Source organism: Aristolochia californica, unplaced genomic scaffold (genome assembly GCF_029961685.1).
Source record: "Aristolochia californica isolate CCGP_79_NKW_82.1479 unplaced genomic scaffold, dmAriCali1.0.hap1 SCAF_8, whole genome shotgun sequence".
In the NCBI taxonomy this organism is placed as follows: Eukaryota; Viridiplantae; Streptophyta; class Magnoliopsida; order Piperales; family Aristolochiaceae; genus Aristolochia; species Aristolochia californica.
In genome coordinates this window covers 23,149,193-23,169,518 of record NW_027182279.1, presented here as the reverse complement: position 1 = coordinate 23,169,518, position 20,326 = coordinate 23,149,193, and the positions used below count along the sequence as shown (strand labels likewise).

The 20,326-nt window shown below is 42.2% G+C and overlaps 1 non-coding gene across 1 annotated transcript; it reads right to left on the bottom strand.

Annotated features, from left to right (window-relative positions):
* Positions 1 to 7,911: 7,911 nt before the first annotated feature.
* On the bottom strand, positions 7,912 to 8,018 carry LOC137939610 (small nucleolar RNA R71). The gene has a single exon (XR_011109989.1). It is a non-coding gene; the product is annotated as a small nucleolar RNA R71 (small nucleolar RNA).
* Between the last annotated feature and the right edge of the window lie 12,308 nt (positions 8,019 to 20,326).

The following is a 20,326-nucleotide window of genomic DNA, read 5'->3' as shown; positions in this document are numbered from 1 at the left end:
ATCTAAGCTGTATTTTCGTCCCCAAACATATTTATTGGGACGGAAATTTGAATGAAGGCAAGCATTGAGTAAATTAATTTTAGCCAGGTTGGATTCTCCCTCAGAGGTCCAGATCGGATTCTCCCTTAGAGGTCCAAGTCGAGCTTCCTTCAAAGATCAATCCAATCCATTTTGATTCCACCATTACACGTTCAAAGAACATGAGTTATCTTCCAGCATCAACAATCAATTTGGAGGGAAGAGAGGGAAGAAGGGTGATGAGATCCAAAGCTCGTGAAATTCCCAACAGATTAGCTTTGGTTCTTTTTGTTTAGGTTTACATACTCCCAAAATAGTTACGACCCAAAAAGCGGTCACATCCCAAATAACATTTGTATATTACAAATGTACCAAAGACCTCAATTGGTCAGTCAGAAGGAACTTAACGGTCCTTCATACGACACAGTGTTAAAAACTGGACATAACCATTTTTGTTCAATAATAGGCTATCAACATGGATGGAAGACAAAAATAATCTAATATGAAATAATATAATGGATTTAGTTGGTGATATGCATCATAGTTTCTTCATGAAAAGTTACTGTGAAAAGTACACCTCAGAATACGTTGCCTTCCTATGCGTAGGAATAGAAAACGACGTAAATGAACAAGTACAGAAACTCAAGAGAGGAATCAATGCCCATCTTGAGGTACTAAAAACAGGAAATACTCAAGAAAAAGTAAAATTCCTTACAAACCTACAAAGTTTTTTAGATCAAGAAATAAATCACTCTAGGATATTAGCACTTATCCGAGAGATGAAAACTAAAATGGTTAATAACAAACCAAGTAGAAAAGAATTACAGGAAGTCATTTGTAGCTTCTGTAAAAAATAACAGGGTACAGATAAAGATCATCTTATATGTGATATCTGCACCTTAACTCAAAATGATGAATTAAGAGAACTTGTTATTCAACAAACATTGCCATTCATTACTTTGTATCAATTGGAATGACTTATTGAAATTTTGTTCCGAAAATTAAAAGAGACAACGTCTCATCTAAAATTCCTAAATGTCTGATCAAATAGGAATTGACTGTACTTCTCTCCAAAATAGTATTCATGTACATCATGAAACACAGGGAGAATATGAAGAACATCCTAACCTTATGCAGGATGGTCAAGAGTGGACAATCAGTATCCCTCGGATAACTGAAGTCTGTAATAGAGATTGGATTGAGTTCCAAAAGAAATCCATCGTCTTCCAGAAGGAATTATCTGTAGAAATACAAGATACCGACTCAAGTACTTTTTGCTACAGATTATTAAGTGAATCAAATGTAGCCAAGCTAAAACGATTCAAATATGTCCATTATGGACTATTTTGTATAGGATTAGACCCCTTAATACGAATCAACCAAAATTCTCCCTTCATAGCAGCTATCGTAGATAACTCAGTGAGGAATACTTTTGAAAAAGCCCTACTCGGACGAGTTAGAGCAAATTTAGGATCAGGCCCAGTTTCTTTTACAACCTGGCCCAATCTTCAAATAGATTTAGACGACAAGCATATCCAGGATACCTTGTCTCTAAAAATCTACACAAACAACTGGTCAAAAAATGGTATTCAACCAGGAAGATGGGTTATGTGCATACTTATATGTGTAGTAGCCAGAGGAATCAACATTGGAAAGGTTCCAGTCAAAGATTCAAAGAAAATCACAGAATTAGCTAAAAATATTGGTTATTCTGAAAACTTGACCATAGAAGAACTCGACCCCAGAGAGTTAACTTGGCCAATATAATGGGTAGTCCAACCTTTGGCACCCAGACATCTTCCCCTCTCCCGAAAAACCATAAAGGAAATAGAAGGAAAACTAGTAATCACCAATGCTAGATCAAGCTTCTCCCTTGAACAGGATAGGCCCTCTACCTCAACCAGTAGAGCCTCAACCAGTTCCCGCTTCGAAGGAATAGGAAACCCAAGGCCCAATGCCTATGTTCCACTTCACATCGATGTTGGCACATAACCCATATAAAGCCTTAGGTCTATCAATAGGAAACAGTGACATAGTCACCCATTCCAACCAAACCTTAGAGTTTTATGGAAAGACCCTTACTAGATTAGAAAATTGTGTTGACAATCTACAGCAGAAAGTTGATTTTCTCTATGATGAAAAAAAACATAGTGAAATAATTAAATGTCAAAACATCCTAGAAAATATTCTAGAAAAAATTGACCATGGAAATAGTCCTGTTTTGTTTAAAGATTTAACAAAACTAAATCAAGGTTTAAATAATCTAAACAATGATAAAATGCAAGGACTTCTAACCAAAGTATTAGCATTAAAAGAACGTCTAGGTTCTTCCAATCCATCAAGGTATAAAACCCCTTTTACACCTTGGACTCCAGAATGGTCTATAAGAAGAAACATTTAGATTGTCTACAAAGAAAGAGAGATGGCCTTGTCGTTACTCTCTTACTAAGAAAAATGCTTCAGCCTGAAGATGACACAATCCCATCAATGGTGATGTCCCATTACCATTGGGAAAGATATACTGATCACATCTACAAATTAAGATGCAAGATCAAAAGAATTAAACAAAAGCTAAACCTCTTAGCATTGTAAAATGTTCTATAGAGAAAAACTATTAGATCGCCTACTTCTGGTACGCATAACCAGAGATAGAACTCTGCAAGCCAGAGACAATCTCAGACCTGGAAATGAGACCGAGATAGCTTTTAATGAGTATCAGGTTGAATGGAGGAGATTAAACTGTACTGTACTTCTACTACGGTGCATTCTAAGAAGACTTCAAAGAAAGCTTCAAGAAATAAAGAAATAAGTCTATGACTGATTTTTCTTTTTAATGGATATGGACACTCCATTACCTTTAGGCCTTCCTGACATTATCGGATGGCTTAAAAACCTAGTGTACATAGCACCTTGCCTAGCACCTAGGACAAAAGATCCAGAACATTCAGGCTTTAGGATCACTGTAAAAGCATCATCCTCTACAGGTGATGAAGTTTACATAGAATATAATACTTTTGGTCGCCAACCGATAAATTATGTTCAAGAGAAAAAACCATCCTCTAGTAAACAACAAGAACAACAAGACAGTGACCCAGAGGCATGGGAATCTGATGAAGTTGTAATAGAAAATACCAAGAAAATAGACTAATCTACTAAAGACAAAAAGGTAGATGATCTTGGTAAAATTTTTAGAATGCTTCGAGGTAGTAACCAACATGAAGCAGAAACTTCAAGGGTACGAGATACTGTTATGGACTCCATAGCATCTAGAGTAGCAGGTAGACGTAGAGGATAATGTATGTAATTTCTGAATGTTCTCATAGGTGGCATTTATGTAATTTCATTCAATACTTGGATTTTGCGCTAGCTGTGTAAGGGGGCGTTCCTGTTATTTATAGGGGTGTCATTTGAATGGAAAGTAAGCATTGAGCATAGTTGTAAATGAGATTCGGTTCTCTCTCTCACGAGGCCTGAGATCGAATTCTCTCCCCCAACGACGTCCAAGGTGCAAGCTTCCTTCGAAAGCTTGATTATCCCTCACCGTCATCACCTTCTCTTCTGAGCTCCTTCCCCCTTCAAGCCTATTCCTCCACGTCCTCCCCAGATCTATTTTCTAGCCACGACCCTTCATATTCTCCCTTTCAAGTTTGCCATCACCGTGACTGTTCATCTTCATCTCCATGTCTCCCTATAGGTTCAGCTGGTGCCCTGCCTATGAGCCTTTGTATCCGATCTAGAATTACAAGAACTTCAACCCATCATCTCAAACGTATAACAATTAGGAACCCAGAGAAGAGTGTCGGGTGAATCGATCCATGGAAATGGGTCATAACAACCTGGTATCAGAGCGGACCACCTTGGATGACTCTTCCTCTCCAGGGGATGGGCGTACAACCATTGAAGAGTTTCGAATAGAGTTTCGGACGAAGATCCAGAAGTTTTGGGAGACCATGCTCTAGTTTTTCAACTCTCTAGGTTCCAGGGAGGTTCCCCGTCCGGGCCGTGGATCAAGTCCTACAGAATACCCCAACCCTCCACTCCCGCCTATGCCTCCTATGCGTTCTGCTCATACCCCTCCGGGGAGCTTTCATGGACACAACACCACAAATGTACCTCTGCTCCAGTTTAGCCAACTTCACGGGCCCCGTGATATTTCTCTGAGCACAACTCCTCAAATCTGTCTTCGGTTTGGAGCATCTATTGCTCGGATTTCTGCTAGTCCCTGTAGTGCCGCAGAAACCAAATTAGAGAAATCCACTGAGCACTACATCAGAGAACCCTCTGTCTCTCCAATGACGGTGACCTCCACAATTGGAGACACAAATCCGAAATTGGACTCCAAATTTCCGAAATCAGATGGCACTGAAATCCAAACAGGAGCAATTCCGAATTTTTCGGCACTGGAAATCTCTGAGTAGGGACATCATGCGCCAAAATCCAAAGCTGGTCAATGGGACCCAGAACTTCCGAAACCAAACCAGCCCTGCTCACGACATGCCACACTCCATCCTGAACTAGAGAAGAAAAATCTTTCGGTGCCTATTTCGACCAGGCCACTAGCGGCGAAGCCCCAAAGGGCTGTTGTTCGCCACCGAAAACTGAAGAGGAGGCTCCGTCGGCATCGTCGGAAACAACTCCGATGGGATTTGACTTCCGGCCACCACCTTTCACACTCCCTCTCAACTTCACTCTCGGTCTCAGAAGCACAACATAAAATGCACTTCCAAAAAAATTGGGCGGAGAACCAATACCCACTCACAGGTATCCATCCCTCTTGCAGGTATTTGAGCTTGTGTGTCTGTATTCCGAGCTGGAATTTTTTGGGGGGTGCTGGGCATTTTAGAAAAATATTTTTGGTTGTTGTTTTATTTCCCTATCGCCAAGTACAGCAACAGTGTACATGTCCATTATCCAATTGGCCACCTTGTGTTTAATCCTTTGTCTGTTTTATCTGCTGCTCGTCCACTATTTATCAATCTTCTTCAACCAGGGGTGGCTATTCGTGATAAAATTTTGGTGGGTATTCAGAGCAAGGTTGAGATAATTTTGTGGATTAATTTTTTTTCTATTGTTTGTTCTGACTCTAATTGCCAACGTTGGGCTTAATTTTTTGGGTCCCATGTCTGTCGTCATGGGAAAAGGAGATGGAAATGCCACATATTTTGGATTTGCTAAATTTGAGATTGCAGAAGATACTGCTCTAGCTGTTGAGTTGTGAGGATACTGCTTGATGATCCAGAGCCATCTCTCCCTTGTCCTTAGGGATAGGCCTGTGGCTCCCCTCAACGCCATTGTTTGGATCATTAAGTTGAAGCTAGGAAAGCTTTTTGCAGCATCCATAATGTATGGTTATTTTCTTCGAAGGGTCGATCAAAGATTTGAACTTGAGAGAACCATGAAAACTCTTCCCAAGAGCATGAAAGATGATGATAAGATGATGATCAGATGTTCATCGATGGTGCAGGCCCCAGGGTTTAGCTTTCGGATGTGGATTCAATGGTTCAAATTATGGTTGAAGATGATTTTGCACAAAGTCAATTGGACTCCATGGAGGCAAAGTCAAATAAATTGTGGTCTGATGTTATGCACTTGGACAGAGATACACTGCAGAAATATGCCACCCCATGGAGCCCTGCTGATGTTGATGCAAAATGTGCTGCTGGGAAACCAAGCTTAGAGCTGGTGATGTTTGCATGGGGTAGCAGCAATCTCCGGCAGTTTGGGACAGTACAATCAGGCTATCACCTATCTTGAGCACTCAATTGAAATTCCCAACATGCATGAAGGTCAGGAGCATGCTCTTGCCAAATTTGCTGGCCATATGCAATTGGGTGATTGATAGATGCCAGATTCTGACATGATAACTAGGTTAATTATAATAGAATAGCCCTTATAATTCTGTTATAGATGGTTATTTATCGGTTTTTAAATGAAACGTGCATTTATTGAATTTGGCATTAATCACTGTCTATATTGCATATTTTTCTCTCCTGAATTATATTTCATTGCTTTTAGGGTTTATTTCTTCCTAAAATGATTTTTATGGATTCAATTATGGAATTTCAGGAGAATTTTGGTAAAGAAGGAGATATTTAAAAAAATTCCATTAGTGAAAGGGAGATAGATTTTTAGGGCAAAATCGTTTTGAAAGAAGGGGAGTTCAGGGGGAGTGAAAGAGGCAGCCACCGACTGAAAGAAGGGGGACCCGAGAGGATTTTGCTTCCAGTCGTCGTTACCCGTGTGCCATCGTCGTCCACCGCCGTTCGGCAACCGAGAACAGACCCGAGGAGAGCTCAAGAGAGTCTGCGTCGCGGCGAGTTTGACACTGCCATTTTCTGCTTACCAGGCCAAGAGGTGACCCGAGAGGGCTCCTCCGACGCCAATTTCGAATTCCGACCATCCTCCGGCGTCCCTTACGCATTTTCGACCACTTCTCGAGCCTAGACCGACTCCAACCGAGACTCGAGAGAGCCGATCAGAGGATTTCACTTCCATCTCGTCTTCCGCCGCACCACCTCCTCCAACGCCGATTTCGATTCCTCTTCGCCGGCATCACCTCCACTTCCTACCGCTCGCTCCTACAACCTGAAGCCCTTAATTTCTGGAAATTGCAGCAACCGTGAGAACGGAATTGCTGCCTGAGTGAGAGGAAGAAGAATGGGAGTAATCCGTCATTTTGTAATTTAAATAGTTTCCTATAGTTTGAACTTAGGTTTGAATGTTTATTAAATTTGATTTGAAAATTGATGCTTATCGAATATTTGTGTTTCGAATTTTCTGAGTAATTAGCTAGTTAGGGCAGGATTATAATTTAGGTTGGATTCTGGTATTATAATCCGATCTTTGTCCATAACTCTAGGCGCCCGAGAGGGGCTAGACGCAAGGATTGAGAATCCGGATTCGTGGTTACGTGGCACTCGAGAGAGGCACAAATCACGATAAGATCCAGAGGTGACGTTTCCTATTGTGCAAGTAGTTAATTAGATCATTGCTTGATAATTTAGGATATAATCAGTGTTTAGTTCATATTAATTCATCATATTTGGTTAGGCTAGTTGACTGAAGAATACACAAAATTCAGTCCTCCCTGTGGATATGACCCTCGCTTCCCACTAGATTACATGAATGATTAGTACGCTTGCGAGGTATAAAAGCCGATGTAATTAAATTTCACATCAAGTTTTTGGCGTCGTTGCCGGGGAGGCACCTATTAAGTGTATTTCTTTGTTCTCCATGGTCTTAGGTTAGATTTATTTTTCTGATTTCCTAATTTTTTTATCTTGATGATTTTGTATGGAGTTATTTTTAATGCTTCTAGTTAGTTCGTATTTTCAGTAGTTAGTTTGTTAGCATAATTTGATAGTTAGGTTTGTTTCTTTTTGTGTTTTTATGCACGGGCGCCGCTCCCTAGGTGAACCATTAGCTCCCTTTGTTGAAGAGGTAGAACATATTTGTAGGAAAACACTAGAAGTCAAGTTAGGAGCTACCATGGCCAATCAGGGTGAACCATTACAGTTACCTGCAGCAGGTGACCGTGGAGCCCTGAGGGATTATTCTATCCCATCCAACTTCACATCACCTTCTTGCATTATATTGCCACCCACTACCGCTTCCAGTTATGAGTTGAAACCGGGTGTGATCCAACTCCTCCCTACATTCTATGGGTTGGAGAAGGAGGACCCTTATTACCACATCAAGGATTTCTTAGATATCTGTGCGACTTTCAAATTCAAGAATTTCTCAGATGACTCTATCCGGTTAAGACTTTTTCCATTTTCACTTAAGGATAAGGCCAAGTCTTGGCTTTATTCCTTAGAGGTGGGCAGCATTACTCCATGGGACACATTAGTCACGAAATTTTTGTCCAAGTACTTTCCCATTCAGAGAAGTACAGCCCTCAGGAGAGAAATCTCCAACTTTATGCCGCAGGAGGGTGAACACTTTTATGAGGCTTGGGAGAAATGGAAGGATTTGATCCGTAGGTGTCCGCATCATGGGCTTGAGAAATGGCACTTAGTGCAATACTTTTATCAAGGTCTTACACCCCAGGTTAGATCCATGGTAGATGCAACTAGTGGTGGGAGTTTGATGGGTAAGAGTGCTAGTGAGGCGTGGGACTTCTTTGGAACGTTGAGTGGTCAATCTCAGCAATGGGGTTCGTCATTTAATGTTGATAGGAGATCCCACGAAGCCAAAAGAGGGGGACGAGGTTAGTGAAACACCCATGCTCATGGCCAAGATTGAGGGGTTGACTAGAAAAATTGATGCCCTTATGGTGTCCAAGAGTTCACCTACTCTTAACCCATCTACTGTCTATGCCATATGCTCTAGTTCATCTCATCCCACATAAATGTGTCCATCTAGTTCATCCTACCCGGAGCTCATTGAGGACTTGAATGCAGTCCAAAATTTTCATAAACCAAACCGCAACGATCCTTTTTCGGAAACATATAATCCGGGTTGGGCTAGGCACCCAAATTTCTCATGGTCCAAGGGCCCATAGGTTGGGGGTCCTCCAGGGTTTACTCAACCCCAAGCTTCGCGCCCACACTTCACTCAACAACCATTGATTCCACAAAAACCTTCACTTGAGGATATACTTCAATTATTCATGCAGAATACACAGTCATCCATTGCTAAACTTGAAATGCAAGTGAGTCAGTTGGTCAACCACATGAGTGAACAGGCACAAAATAGACTCCCGAGTCAAACCATTCCTAACCCCAAAAGCACACATGAGAGTGGGTGGAGTTCCAATCCCCACCACGAGCAAGCCAAAGCCATAACCACCCTTAGGAGTGGTCGTGAGTTGAACAATGGGGTAGGGACCACTAAGTCTAAGGAGTCAAAGGATGACAATGGGGACACATCATTGAGTGAAGAACCTCCAAGTTCTCCACCAACAGCCAGGCAAATCCCTAACCAAGTCCCACCAACTCCTTCTCCGCAGAGGTTATCGGGCCCACCTAGGAAAGGAGATAGCATGCATGAAACCTTGGAACTGTTTAGTAAGGTTCACGTTAACATTCCACTTCTTGATGCTATTAGGCAACTCCCTGCTTATGCCCGATTTTTTAAAGACCTTTGTACACAGAAGAGAAAACAACATGTTAACAAAAAAGTCTTCTTACTGAGAATGTAAGCTCAATTATGAAGCACAACACTCCTCCTAAAGTTAAAGATCCTGGATGCCCCACAATTTCATGTGTCATTGGTGAGCATACCATCTAGAGAGCTCTTCTTGACTTAGGGGCAAGTGTGAATTTGCTTCCTTTCTTTGTGTACCAGCAATTAGGTTTGGGGGAATTGAAGCCTACCCCCATCACACTTCAACTAGCTGACCGTTCTGTCAAGATACCACGAGGAATAGTTGAAGATGTTTTGATAAAAGTGGACAAATTTATGTTCCCGGTTGATTTCATTGTTCTTGATATAGAACCAGTAATCAATGTGACCAACCAAATTCCTGTCATCCTAGGACGTCCCTTCTTAGCCACATCTAATGCTGTCATTCATTGTAAAAGTGGTGAGTTGGAGTTGTCTTTTGGAAATTTTAAGGTCTTGTTGAATGTGTTTAATGTCGGGCACCATCCACTTGAGTCTAATGATCTGAATCCTGCATTTAAGATAGAGACTGTTATGCTTGATGACGAATCCACTCTTGAATCTTTTGAGTCTTACATAACATCTTTAGACATGGACTATTTTGATGAGGAAATATATTTTTGAGAGGTTGACTCTTTACTCAGTTTTGTACCTCTGTTGGAGGAAGCTTATGAGGTTTACACAACTAATCATCCACAGGATCTTCATCTTGACTTGAACAAACCTCTTGAAACTTCCAAGCTAGATCTTAAGCCACTTCCTCCCACGTTGAAGTATGCGTTCTTGGGGCCCATGAACTCATTGCCAGTCATTATTGCCTCTAATTTGAGTACTGAGCAGGAAGAACAATTGACTGAAGTTTTACAAGAACATAGAGATGCATTGGGGTGGACTCTTGATGCCTTAAAAGGGATTAGCCCCTGATTTGGTTGTAGCACGTCAAGCTATGTACATCTAGCTTGTAGCAATCCTTGGCCCACGTGCATGAATGATTATCCTCTCTTTCCTTTCTGGCTCCAAGCTTAGGAACAACAATTAAGCTTCTTCACATGAATGACCAAAAAAATTGTCCACTTGCTACTCGTCAAGAGGGTTAGACCCCTTGATGGTTGCTGACGTTGATGAAGAGGGAGAACCCTCTCTTTGGGCTTGGAAAAGGGGCAGGAAGCTCCTCTTCTTAGTATGGATGATGAGGGATGAATTTGGGTGAAGATGGATGGCAATGGGGGGTGAAGGATAGGTTGGATTTTTGGAGTAAACCCTAAACTCGAGATCAAGAGGTGATCTCAACCTGTTTAGACTAGGTTATTCTAAAATCACAAAGTTTCCCTATTTCATTCATACCTTTCCCTTAAATAGGTCATGTCAAGGAGTTTTAGGGTTAGGGTTACAATAATTCCCCATAATGCCCCTTACATATAAAGTAATTAGAAATAACTCCTACTTAAAATAATATAAGAAATAAATCCAACTCAAAGAAATATAAGAATTAAATCCTATTGAGTGAGTTGTTGTTGTCTTCTTCGTTGTGTGACTCGGTGTGTTATTGAGTCCACAACATCTGCCTCCCCATGGAGAAAGAGCTTGTCCTCAAGCTCAAAAGTTGGGTAGACTTGTTTGAAGATGTCCACCCGTTCCCATGTTGCAGCATCGGGGTCAGTGTCCGTCCACTGAACGAGAATCTCCCAATGGTCATTGGTCAGCTGCCCGCATAACACCTCAGCGGGGTTAAGAATAACCTCGCCATTATCAACCGGTGGTAGGACTGGATTGGATGTAGGTTGTGCTCCGGAATGCGGCTTCAAAAGAGAGACATGAAACACATCGTGAATTTTGGCTGTGTCCGATAATTTGAGTTGATAGGCGACTGGTCCCACGAATCGAAGAATGGGAAATGGCCCAAAAAATCTGGGTGAGAGCTTATGACATGGAGGTCCCGCAAGAGACTGCTGACGGTAGGGCTGGAGCCATAGCCACACATATCCCCCAACCTCAAAAGAGACCTCACGGTGGCCTCTGTCTTATACATCCTTCATCCGAGCTTGGGCGTGTCATAGCCGTTCTGTGGTATTCTGTAGTAGCAGATCCCGGTCTATGAGTGCCTGATCAATCGCATCCACGCGGGTGGACCCTGGGTTGTACGAGAGTAGGCGAGGTGGATCCTGGCTATATATAACCCGGAAAGGAGTGGATTGCAAGGCAGAGTGGAACAAGTGTTGTAACAGTATTCGGCCCACGGAAACCATTGAACCCATTGTCGTGGACGATCCCCCACCAAGCACCATAGATACATCTCGATGGTGCGGTTCACCACCTCAGTCTTCCCGTCTGTCTGTGGATGATAGGCGAAGGAGAACTTCAATTTCGTCCCACTCAAGCGAAACAATTCCCGCCAAAAGGTGCTCATGAAAACTGCATCTCTATCACTCACAATGGATTCTGGAATGCCATGTAAGAGGACTATCTGCTCCAGGAAATTCTGAGCAACCCGTGTTGCTGTATACGGATGAGCCATCGGTATAAAATGTCCTTACTTGGAGAATCTATCAACCACTACGAAAAGTACAGATTTGCTAGTGGACAGGGGTAGGCCTTCCACAAAATCCATTGAAATGTCATCCCAAACCTGCGTAGGAAGGGCCAGAGGCTGGAGAAGACCGGCTGGACTCAAGTGCTCGGCTTTGTTGCGCTGGCATACCTGACAGTCGCCCACAAAAGTCGCAATAGAGGTTTTCATGGCTTGCCAGTAAAAATCAGCTAGAATTCCGTGCAAGGTCTTCTAGATCCCCTCATGTGTACTATCATGGTAGGCCGAGAGAATAGCTGGAATCAACTCGCACTCATGTGGGAGGAAAATCCGCTGCTTGTAATAAATAAGTGAATCCTGGATGGACCACTTCAAATTCATTGTCCCTTTCGAGATCTTCTGATGTAGTTCCTGTAGTGCAAGGTTAGTGGCATGTGCGTCTCGCACCAAGTCCAAAATGAGAAATCTCGGCTGGCTGATAGAATAGACCGACTGTTGATCTTCAAAACACCATGACAAGGCATCTGCCACCTTATTTAATCTGCCCGCTCGATACTCCACCGAGAAGTCAAATCCCAACAACTTACTGATCCAATGTTGTTGTGGCGATGTCGTCAAACGCTGTTCTAGTAGGAATTTAAGGCTGTAGTGATCTGTGCGTATGAGAAAAGCCCAGCCCCAGAGATAAAGCCTCCAATGTTGGACCTTTTTGGCCAACCCAATCAATTTGCGCTCATAGGCTGCCAGCTTGTGATGATGGACTACCAACTGTCAGCTAAAATATGCAATAGGATGACCTAGCTGCTGTGAAACGGCCCCAATGCTCGCGCCCGAAGCGTCGCACTCTACCATGAATAATTCATAAAAGTTAGGAAGTTGTAATACTGTGTGGATGTGAGGGCAGATTTGAGTGCCGCAAACGACGTGGTGGCCCCCTCATTCCAAATAAAGGAATTTTTCTTGAGTAGACTCGTCAATGTGTTATGGTCCCGGATCTGACACAAGGATTCTTTGGGAGGATCTGGGGTCTGCCATGGGTTATAGGTCTTCCAGGCATTACCGTAGGGATAGTAGGAAGACATGGAGAACAAAAACGAACAATCAAGCCAAACGGAAGTTTGATACCCTGGAGCTCGTTGAGGAGAACTCTAAGCCTCTTTACGCTAGATTAAACCTAATTATTAATACTTCAATGCTTCCGTTTCTCATTACTCTTACCCCTTAAATAGGGTTCACCATGTTAGGGTTTACAATAAATATTCTAAAAATACCCCTATAAATAAAATATTACAAAAATACCCCTTTAAATGAAATATTCCTAAAATACCCCTGTGACCTAAAACTGAAATAAAATAAAGTAAATTAAAGAAACAACTAAAATAATAATGTTATTGCATGCATAACATTTAATTTTATTGCATGCATAACACAACGGTGCTGCCACTGGCCCATAGTTCTGAATAAATTTGCGGTAGTAGCCCGCAAGACCCAAAAAGCCCCGTAATGCAGAACACGACTGTGGCTGCGGCCACTCGTGAATAGCTCAGATCTTCTAGGGATCCACCATAACCCCCTCATGTGAGATAATGTGTCTCAGATACCCCACATGTGAAGCCGCAAAAGAACACTTGGAATGTTTCAAATAGAGCTAATGTGCTCTTAACAAGTCGAAAACAATCCTCAAGTGTGCCAAGTGCTCCTCAACCGACTTGCTATATATCAAAACATCATCGAAAAATACAAGAACAAATTTTCGAAGATAGGGTCTAAATACCTCGTTCATCAAAGCTTGAAAAGTGGAGGGTGCATTGGATAACCCGAACGGCATGACGACGAACTCAAAGTGGCCATGGTGTGTGCGGAACGCCATCTTCTCGATATCAGAGGGGTGCATCCGAACCTGATGGTATCCCGAACGGAGGTTGAGTTTAGTGAATAACCACGACCCATGTAACTCATCCAGAATCTCATCCACTACCGGAATCGGGAACTTTACTGTCTGCACGTTCAACTCCCGATAATCCACGCAGAACCTCCATGTCCCATCATGTTTCTTCACAAGTAAGACGGGTGAAGAGAATGGGGAGCGTCTGGGAAGAATAAGACCTTGTTTCAACATCTCATGGCACTGACGCTCTATCTCGTCTTTCTGAAGGTGTGGGTAACGGTATGGTCGCACAACCACTACCTCAGAACCTGGTTTCAGACAGATCCTGTGGTCACAGTGCCTCATGGGAGGCAACCTCGAAGGCTCCTGGAAGAGGTCAGAGAACTCCTCAACCAGACCATCACTAGACTGTTAGGCTGAACCCGTGTCTGTAAAGAGTGCATGAGGTGGGCCCTGTCCACCTGACAGCCCTGTAAGAGCACCCAACTTCCGGCTAAATCAAAGCTCATGGTTAAAGCTGAAAAGTCCCACAGAATGGGCCCCAATGTTTGTAACCATTTAATGTCTAATACCATATCAAATCCTGCCATGGGAATAACAAAAAATTCCGCATTAAATGTATTAAATCCAATGGAAAAAGTTATCGCCTTACTAATCCCATAGCTAGGGACCTTCTCGGCATTGGCCACTGAGACGGTGGTTGCCGGATGAATGTGTATCTAGAGCTGGAGATGTTGTGCGGCTGGCAAACTCAGAAAATTGTGTGTACTCCCCGAGTCGACTAGACCCACCAGTTCTCGATCGACGACATGAGCTCAGACTTGCATTATAGTAGGCGATTTCTGCCCAGTAATAGCATGCAAGGATATCTCTGGTGGTTCCTCCTCGATAATATCCTCTAGCTCCTCTGGATCATCTAAATCCTCCACCTCTAGCCAAAACAATCGTTTACATTGGTGTCAAACCGGATACTGCTCATCACAGTTATAACATAGATTTTTGGACCGCCTTTCTGCCATCTCCGCACTCGTCAATTTTTTTATAAAGCTCGGTAGGGAATTACCAGGGAGGGGATCGGCTACCCGAGTCGTAGTCAGAGTGTGTCTGGATGGTGCTGCTATAGATGCTCCCTGAGATGAATTATAGCGGCACCCTTGCCACGTGGAGGAAGTGTTCCTCTCACTCGACCAACCCGGCTTACGTTGCTGCAGCTGTTGTCATTGTTCCATTGCTCGGGCCATATTCATGGCATGAGCTAGATCCATGGGCATAAGGAGTTCTACCTCTAGCCATAAATACTCATTGAGACCTGCTGTGAATAAGGAGACCTACTGGTCAACCAATAGCCTCTCACCAGCACGAGCCAACTTTTCCTGGAATAGTTTTTGATATTGTTCCACCGAACCCGTTTGTCTCAATAGGACTAACTCTCCCAGGGGGTTGCTGTTGGCAGGAGGCCCAAATCTAACTGTGCATAGATTTTTAAATTCTCCCCAAGTCATTCCGGGTCTCTCTTTCTCTACTTGAGTAACCCATAACATGGCTTCATCTGTCATATGGAAAGAGGCTAGTTGCACCTTATCCCATTCTCATCTATGCAACCAAATTAAGGGATCCTCTGAACCATTGAAAGAGGGAGACTCTAACTTGGTGTACCTTGGGACTATGCCTCCATGCTGAGGTCCTTGGACAGCAGTGCGCCCAGGCCACTGCTCCCATCTTCTATGATATGTTTGAGCAACCTCTCTCACCTCTGGACTCTGATGTCTCTCTGTCCTCAACTCCTGTAGCATGCTGATAATTCAGCTCATCTCTTCTTCCAAACCACAAACCTTTCCCAACACTGGTTGTGCTGTTTCAAGGCTATCTTCTATCTTTTGTATCCTGATTTGGATTTCTTCATTGCTGATATTTTCCCCCATGTTACCCTGCTCTGATACCAAGTTGTTACGGTCCCGGGTCATGGATCGAGTAACACGGCGTGGGATTTGTGAATCCAGCACTGGTACTGAGTTGCTGGACTAGGTATGAGGGTAAAAAAACACTCTTCCTTGCTGGTTTTCTCTCACGTGGACAAGACTCTTGATGGATGCAATATTTTGATTGCTAAATATATGAAATTAAGCCATCAATGTTGACCAGAATAAAGTAAGAAGAATACTTTTTTCTTCTCATGGAAATCAGGGTTTCAACCCTGATTTGGTTGTAGCACGTCAAGCTATGTACACCTGGCTTGTAGCAATCCTTGGCCCACATGCATGAATGATTATCCTCTATTTCCTTGCTGGCTCCAAGCTTAGGAACAGCAATTAAGCTCCTTCACGTGAAAGACCAGAAAAACTATCCACTTGTTGCTCCTCAAGAGGGTTAGACCCCTTGATGGTTGCTGACGTTGATGAAGAGGGAGAACCCTCTCTTTGGGCTTGGAAAAGGGGCAGGAAGCTCCTCTTCTTAGTATGGATGATGAGGGATGAATTTGGGTGAAGATGGATGGCAATGGGGGGTGAAGGATAGGTTGGATTTTTGGAGTAAACCCTAAACTCGAGATTAAGAGGTGATCTCAACCTGTTTAGACTAGGTTATTCTAAAATCTCAAAGCTTCCCTATTTCATTCATACCTTTCCCTTAAATAGGTCATGTCAAGGAGTTTTAGGGTTAGGGTTACAATAAATCCCCATAATGCCCCTTACATATAAACTAATTAGAAATAACTCCTACTAAAAACAATATAAGAAATAAATCCTACTCAAAGAAATATAAGAATTAAATCCTATTGAGTGATTTGTTGTTGTCTTCTTCGTTGTGTGACTCGGTGTGCTATTGAGTCCACAACAGGAAAGTATTGGGAGAAACGGATCCAAGGGTGGGAGAAACTTTCCTTTATGTAGCTGAGACCCTTGTCCAAGCACTTCGGTTTGATGAGGCCCAAAATTTGTACCAGACGGCTCTTGATAGCCATAAAGATCATGGTACACCTGCTTCTCTTGCAGAGGCTGCTCATAGGAGGCTAATGGATCTAATATGTGATACAAATGGAGATCATGAGGCTGCTCTTGAGCATCTTGTTCTTGCCAGCATGGCCATGGTCTCCCATGGCAAGGCAGTAGAGGTGGCTTCAGTGAACTGTCGCATTGGGGACACCTATCTAGCTTTGGCTTGATACGATGAGGCTGAGTTTGCCTATCAGCACACCCTTACCATCGGCATGGTCAAGCACACCTACCTTCAAGCTTGAGGGCAAGCTCGTTCTCCAGGAAGGGAGTGATGTTATGGACTCCATAGCATCTAGAGTAGCAGGTAGACGTAGAGGATAATGTATGTAATTTTTTGAATGTTCTCTTAGGTGGCATTTTTGTAATTTCATTCAGAACTTGGATTTTGCGTTGGATGTGTAAGGAGTCGTTCCTATTATTTATAGGGGTGTCATTTGAATGGAAAGTAATCATTGAGCATAGTTGTAAATGAGATTGGGTACCCTCTCTCATGAGGCCTGAGATCGGATTCTCTCTCCAAACGAGGTCCAAAGTGCAAGCTTCCTTCGAAAGCTTGGTTATCCCTCACCGTCATCACCTTCTCTTCCGATCTCCTTCCCCCATCAAGCCTATTCCTCCACGTCCTCCCCAGATCTATCTTCCAGCCATGACCCTTCATATTCTCCTTGTCGAGTTTGCCATCATCGTGACTATTTATCTTCATCTCCATGTCTCCCTATGGGTTCAGCCGGTACCCTGCCTACGAGCCCTTGTATCTGATCCGGAATTACAAGAACTTCAACCCATCATCTCAAACATATTACAATCACAAACCCAAAGAAGAGTGTCGGGTGAATTGATCCATGGAAATGGGCATAACAGATACCCACATGGAAGACAGCTTTTGAGACAATTTCCGCGACAGCACAACGGATAACTCTCGAGAAAGAGAAAGTTTGTCCCACTCCAAAATATCTCTTGGAGGACAAAGGTATTCGAAAAAATACACAAATGTCGATCCATCACATGCTACTAAGGGACATCAATCCATAGCTAGCATAAACCCTTTTGGGTTTTATCTCAACTTGGATTGCCCCAAGGATGGAGAAAAAGTTCTTAAAGAATGGGAAAGAAGCACGAGCAATGCTGCAATTATGCATGAATATTTGGATAAAGATTCTGCATTTAAGTTTTTTACCCATGCTTTACAAGGTAACATAGCTCATTGGTGGGACAACCCTCCCGAAGACCCAAAAAGAGCTACCCCAACATCTATAGCCTCTATACTAATAGGATTAGTGGCAAAGATATCAAAAGAATTTCTAGGAATACATCCAACCCTAGAAGCTCACAATGAGAGTACTAAACAAAGAAAACGTTTAGAAACTCTTCAAAAATTTAAAAAGTTAAAAATATGTAACATTTTTTTTATGAGAAGTACTATTACGAATTTGCAAGGTACTTCTATAAACTACAGAAAGATGATCAGAAACCTTATCTGCCCATCTTTTATTCTAAATTTCCAGAACCTTTTGCAAATGTAGCTGAAAAATACGACATTATAAAATATTGGCAAAATAATACAGAATATGGAACTTTAACCAGCGATAATTTCCTAAACTTTGATACTTTAGGAAGAAGACACAAGTTTTTACAAGACATGTTGGCAAATCTCCATGAAGCCCAAAAACTACAAAAGAAAATTAGTAAGGCAGCTAAACAAATATTATGTTTTTCTAACTAGAACAAAAATGTAGGCAATGTAAAACCAACTCTCATAAGAAAAGAAAATATCCTAAGAAATTTCATAAGAAAAAAATTAGGAGAACACCAAGTTCAAAAACTAGGTATACTCCTCGAAAGTGATACAAACTCTGGCCCCTCCACATCCAGTAAAGGGTCAAATGCATACTGCCCAATGGGAAAACCCCCAAGCAAATGCAAGTGCTGGATATGCCAGAAAGAAGGACATTTCACTCGCTGTCCAAATGATAAGAAAAATGGCAGTATAATACTTACAGGATACTAGCCAAAGAAAAAGGATTGGAAATCATCCATCATGATGAAATCCAGTCGGACGATGAAGTGTATGAGCTTCATCTTGAATCTGAGTCTTCCACCTCGAAAAACTCGAAAAACATGTCGGATTCGTCAGGCACATCCTCTGACTGAATCTCCACATCAATATAGAGCATGTAGCCTCTGAAATTTATTATATCTAGTTATGTTTACGCTTTCTAGATATACAACACTACAACAAGCGTGGTGATCTAGATCCTCTTTGTCAAAGTATATTCTCTGTTATTGTAGAACACATTAAAGGAGATAAAATTATTTACCTGATACTCTTACTCGAGAATTTTCTTGTATTACAGACCGGTAAAATAAACCCTCTCAACAACACACTGACAGACCTAGCAGCAGCAATCGCCACTCTCATGGTGTTGCTCTCTACCTTACAATCTCTTTTTTAGAGTCTTTTAGTTCTTTCTGAACGAGGAGACTTATCTGAGAATTGTGCCCATTATGGGTTAAGTGGAGACCTCTTACAACTCAAGGTTAAGGAATTAACCGAAGAGTTAAAAGAACTCACCAAAAGGCATGATATGTCAAGCTCCTCTGGGACTTCTACCGGATCTCCATTGTGAGAAAAAGAAGTCATAACGTCAGCTAATAAGCAGACGGATGACTTTAGTGTTTTGATAAACACAGGTTGACCCGGGATTTCTACCAGTCATACTAGGCATGAGAAGGAAATCACAACCCAGTCTTCTATGAAGATAGAGAAATTAGGGATTTCTACCTGCCAGTCTAGAGCTGGAAAGGAAACCTTAACAATTTCATCGAAATTGGAGACTTCTACCTGCCAGTCTCGAGTTGGAAAAGAAGTCACAACGGATCCATCGCCGATGGAAACGGACTTGTCTAGAAATGAATTCTCATTCAAGACATAATTGGTTACCCCGTCTAAGTTTACAAGGTTGTAAAGCCTCAATAAGCCAGACAAAGCACGTTTTAATGAGTTTGAATTTTTGAAGAAAATTCAACCTTTGAAACTTTCTGACATCATGTCTGAGGAACCCTCTCTACACCCTCAGAAGGTGGACAACGTTCGTTCAAAAATTGAAACCTATTATATTGTTCAATTCCAAAAATGGAATGAGCAAATCGGACAAGGGATGAACACTCCCTTCTTCACAACCGAATCCAGTAGTAGTTGGAATCAAGTAAGACTGAGTCAAGAAATAGACTCAAAATATGCGTCCATACTTTATTCCTATGGATTCATAAAGCAGATAATGCTTCCCTCCACCAATTATTGGTCTTGGAGAAGATGCCAAAAGAGATTATGGAGACTTGTAAAAGTTTTATCTCCATAACAAGAAGTAAAGGAATTTGGATTTCATTTCCTGCATCACTCAAATTTTTACTGACATCAAGATGTTTCCAAGCATTTCTGTTGTGACTCTAGAAGCCATCAAAGAAGGTCAAGCTACACAGGAATATGATCCCAAACATATTCCAAAGGCAAAACCATGCCCCGAAGCAGTCTGGCCAACCAGGCGTATACAAGGGCTCAAGCTTCTGACACAGCTCTTACAACATCTAGTTCAGAAGAAGAAAAGCTTTATTTATAAGACATCCGTCCCACTGACAATTGTTGCAAAGAGCTATAAAGATACTCCTGCATCTTTTATGAAAAGTCTCGAAGAAACGCTGAAGAAAATCCTCAAAGAAAATATTCCCTTTAGCAAAAATACAAAAGAAGGTTTCTGCAAGATGGCCAAAAATTCTTTTCCAAAAGAGCACACCTAT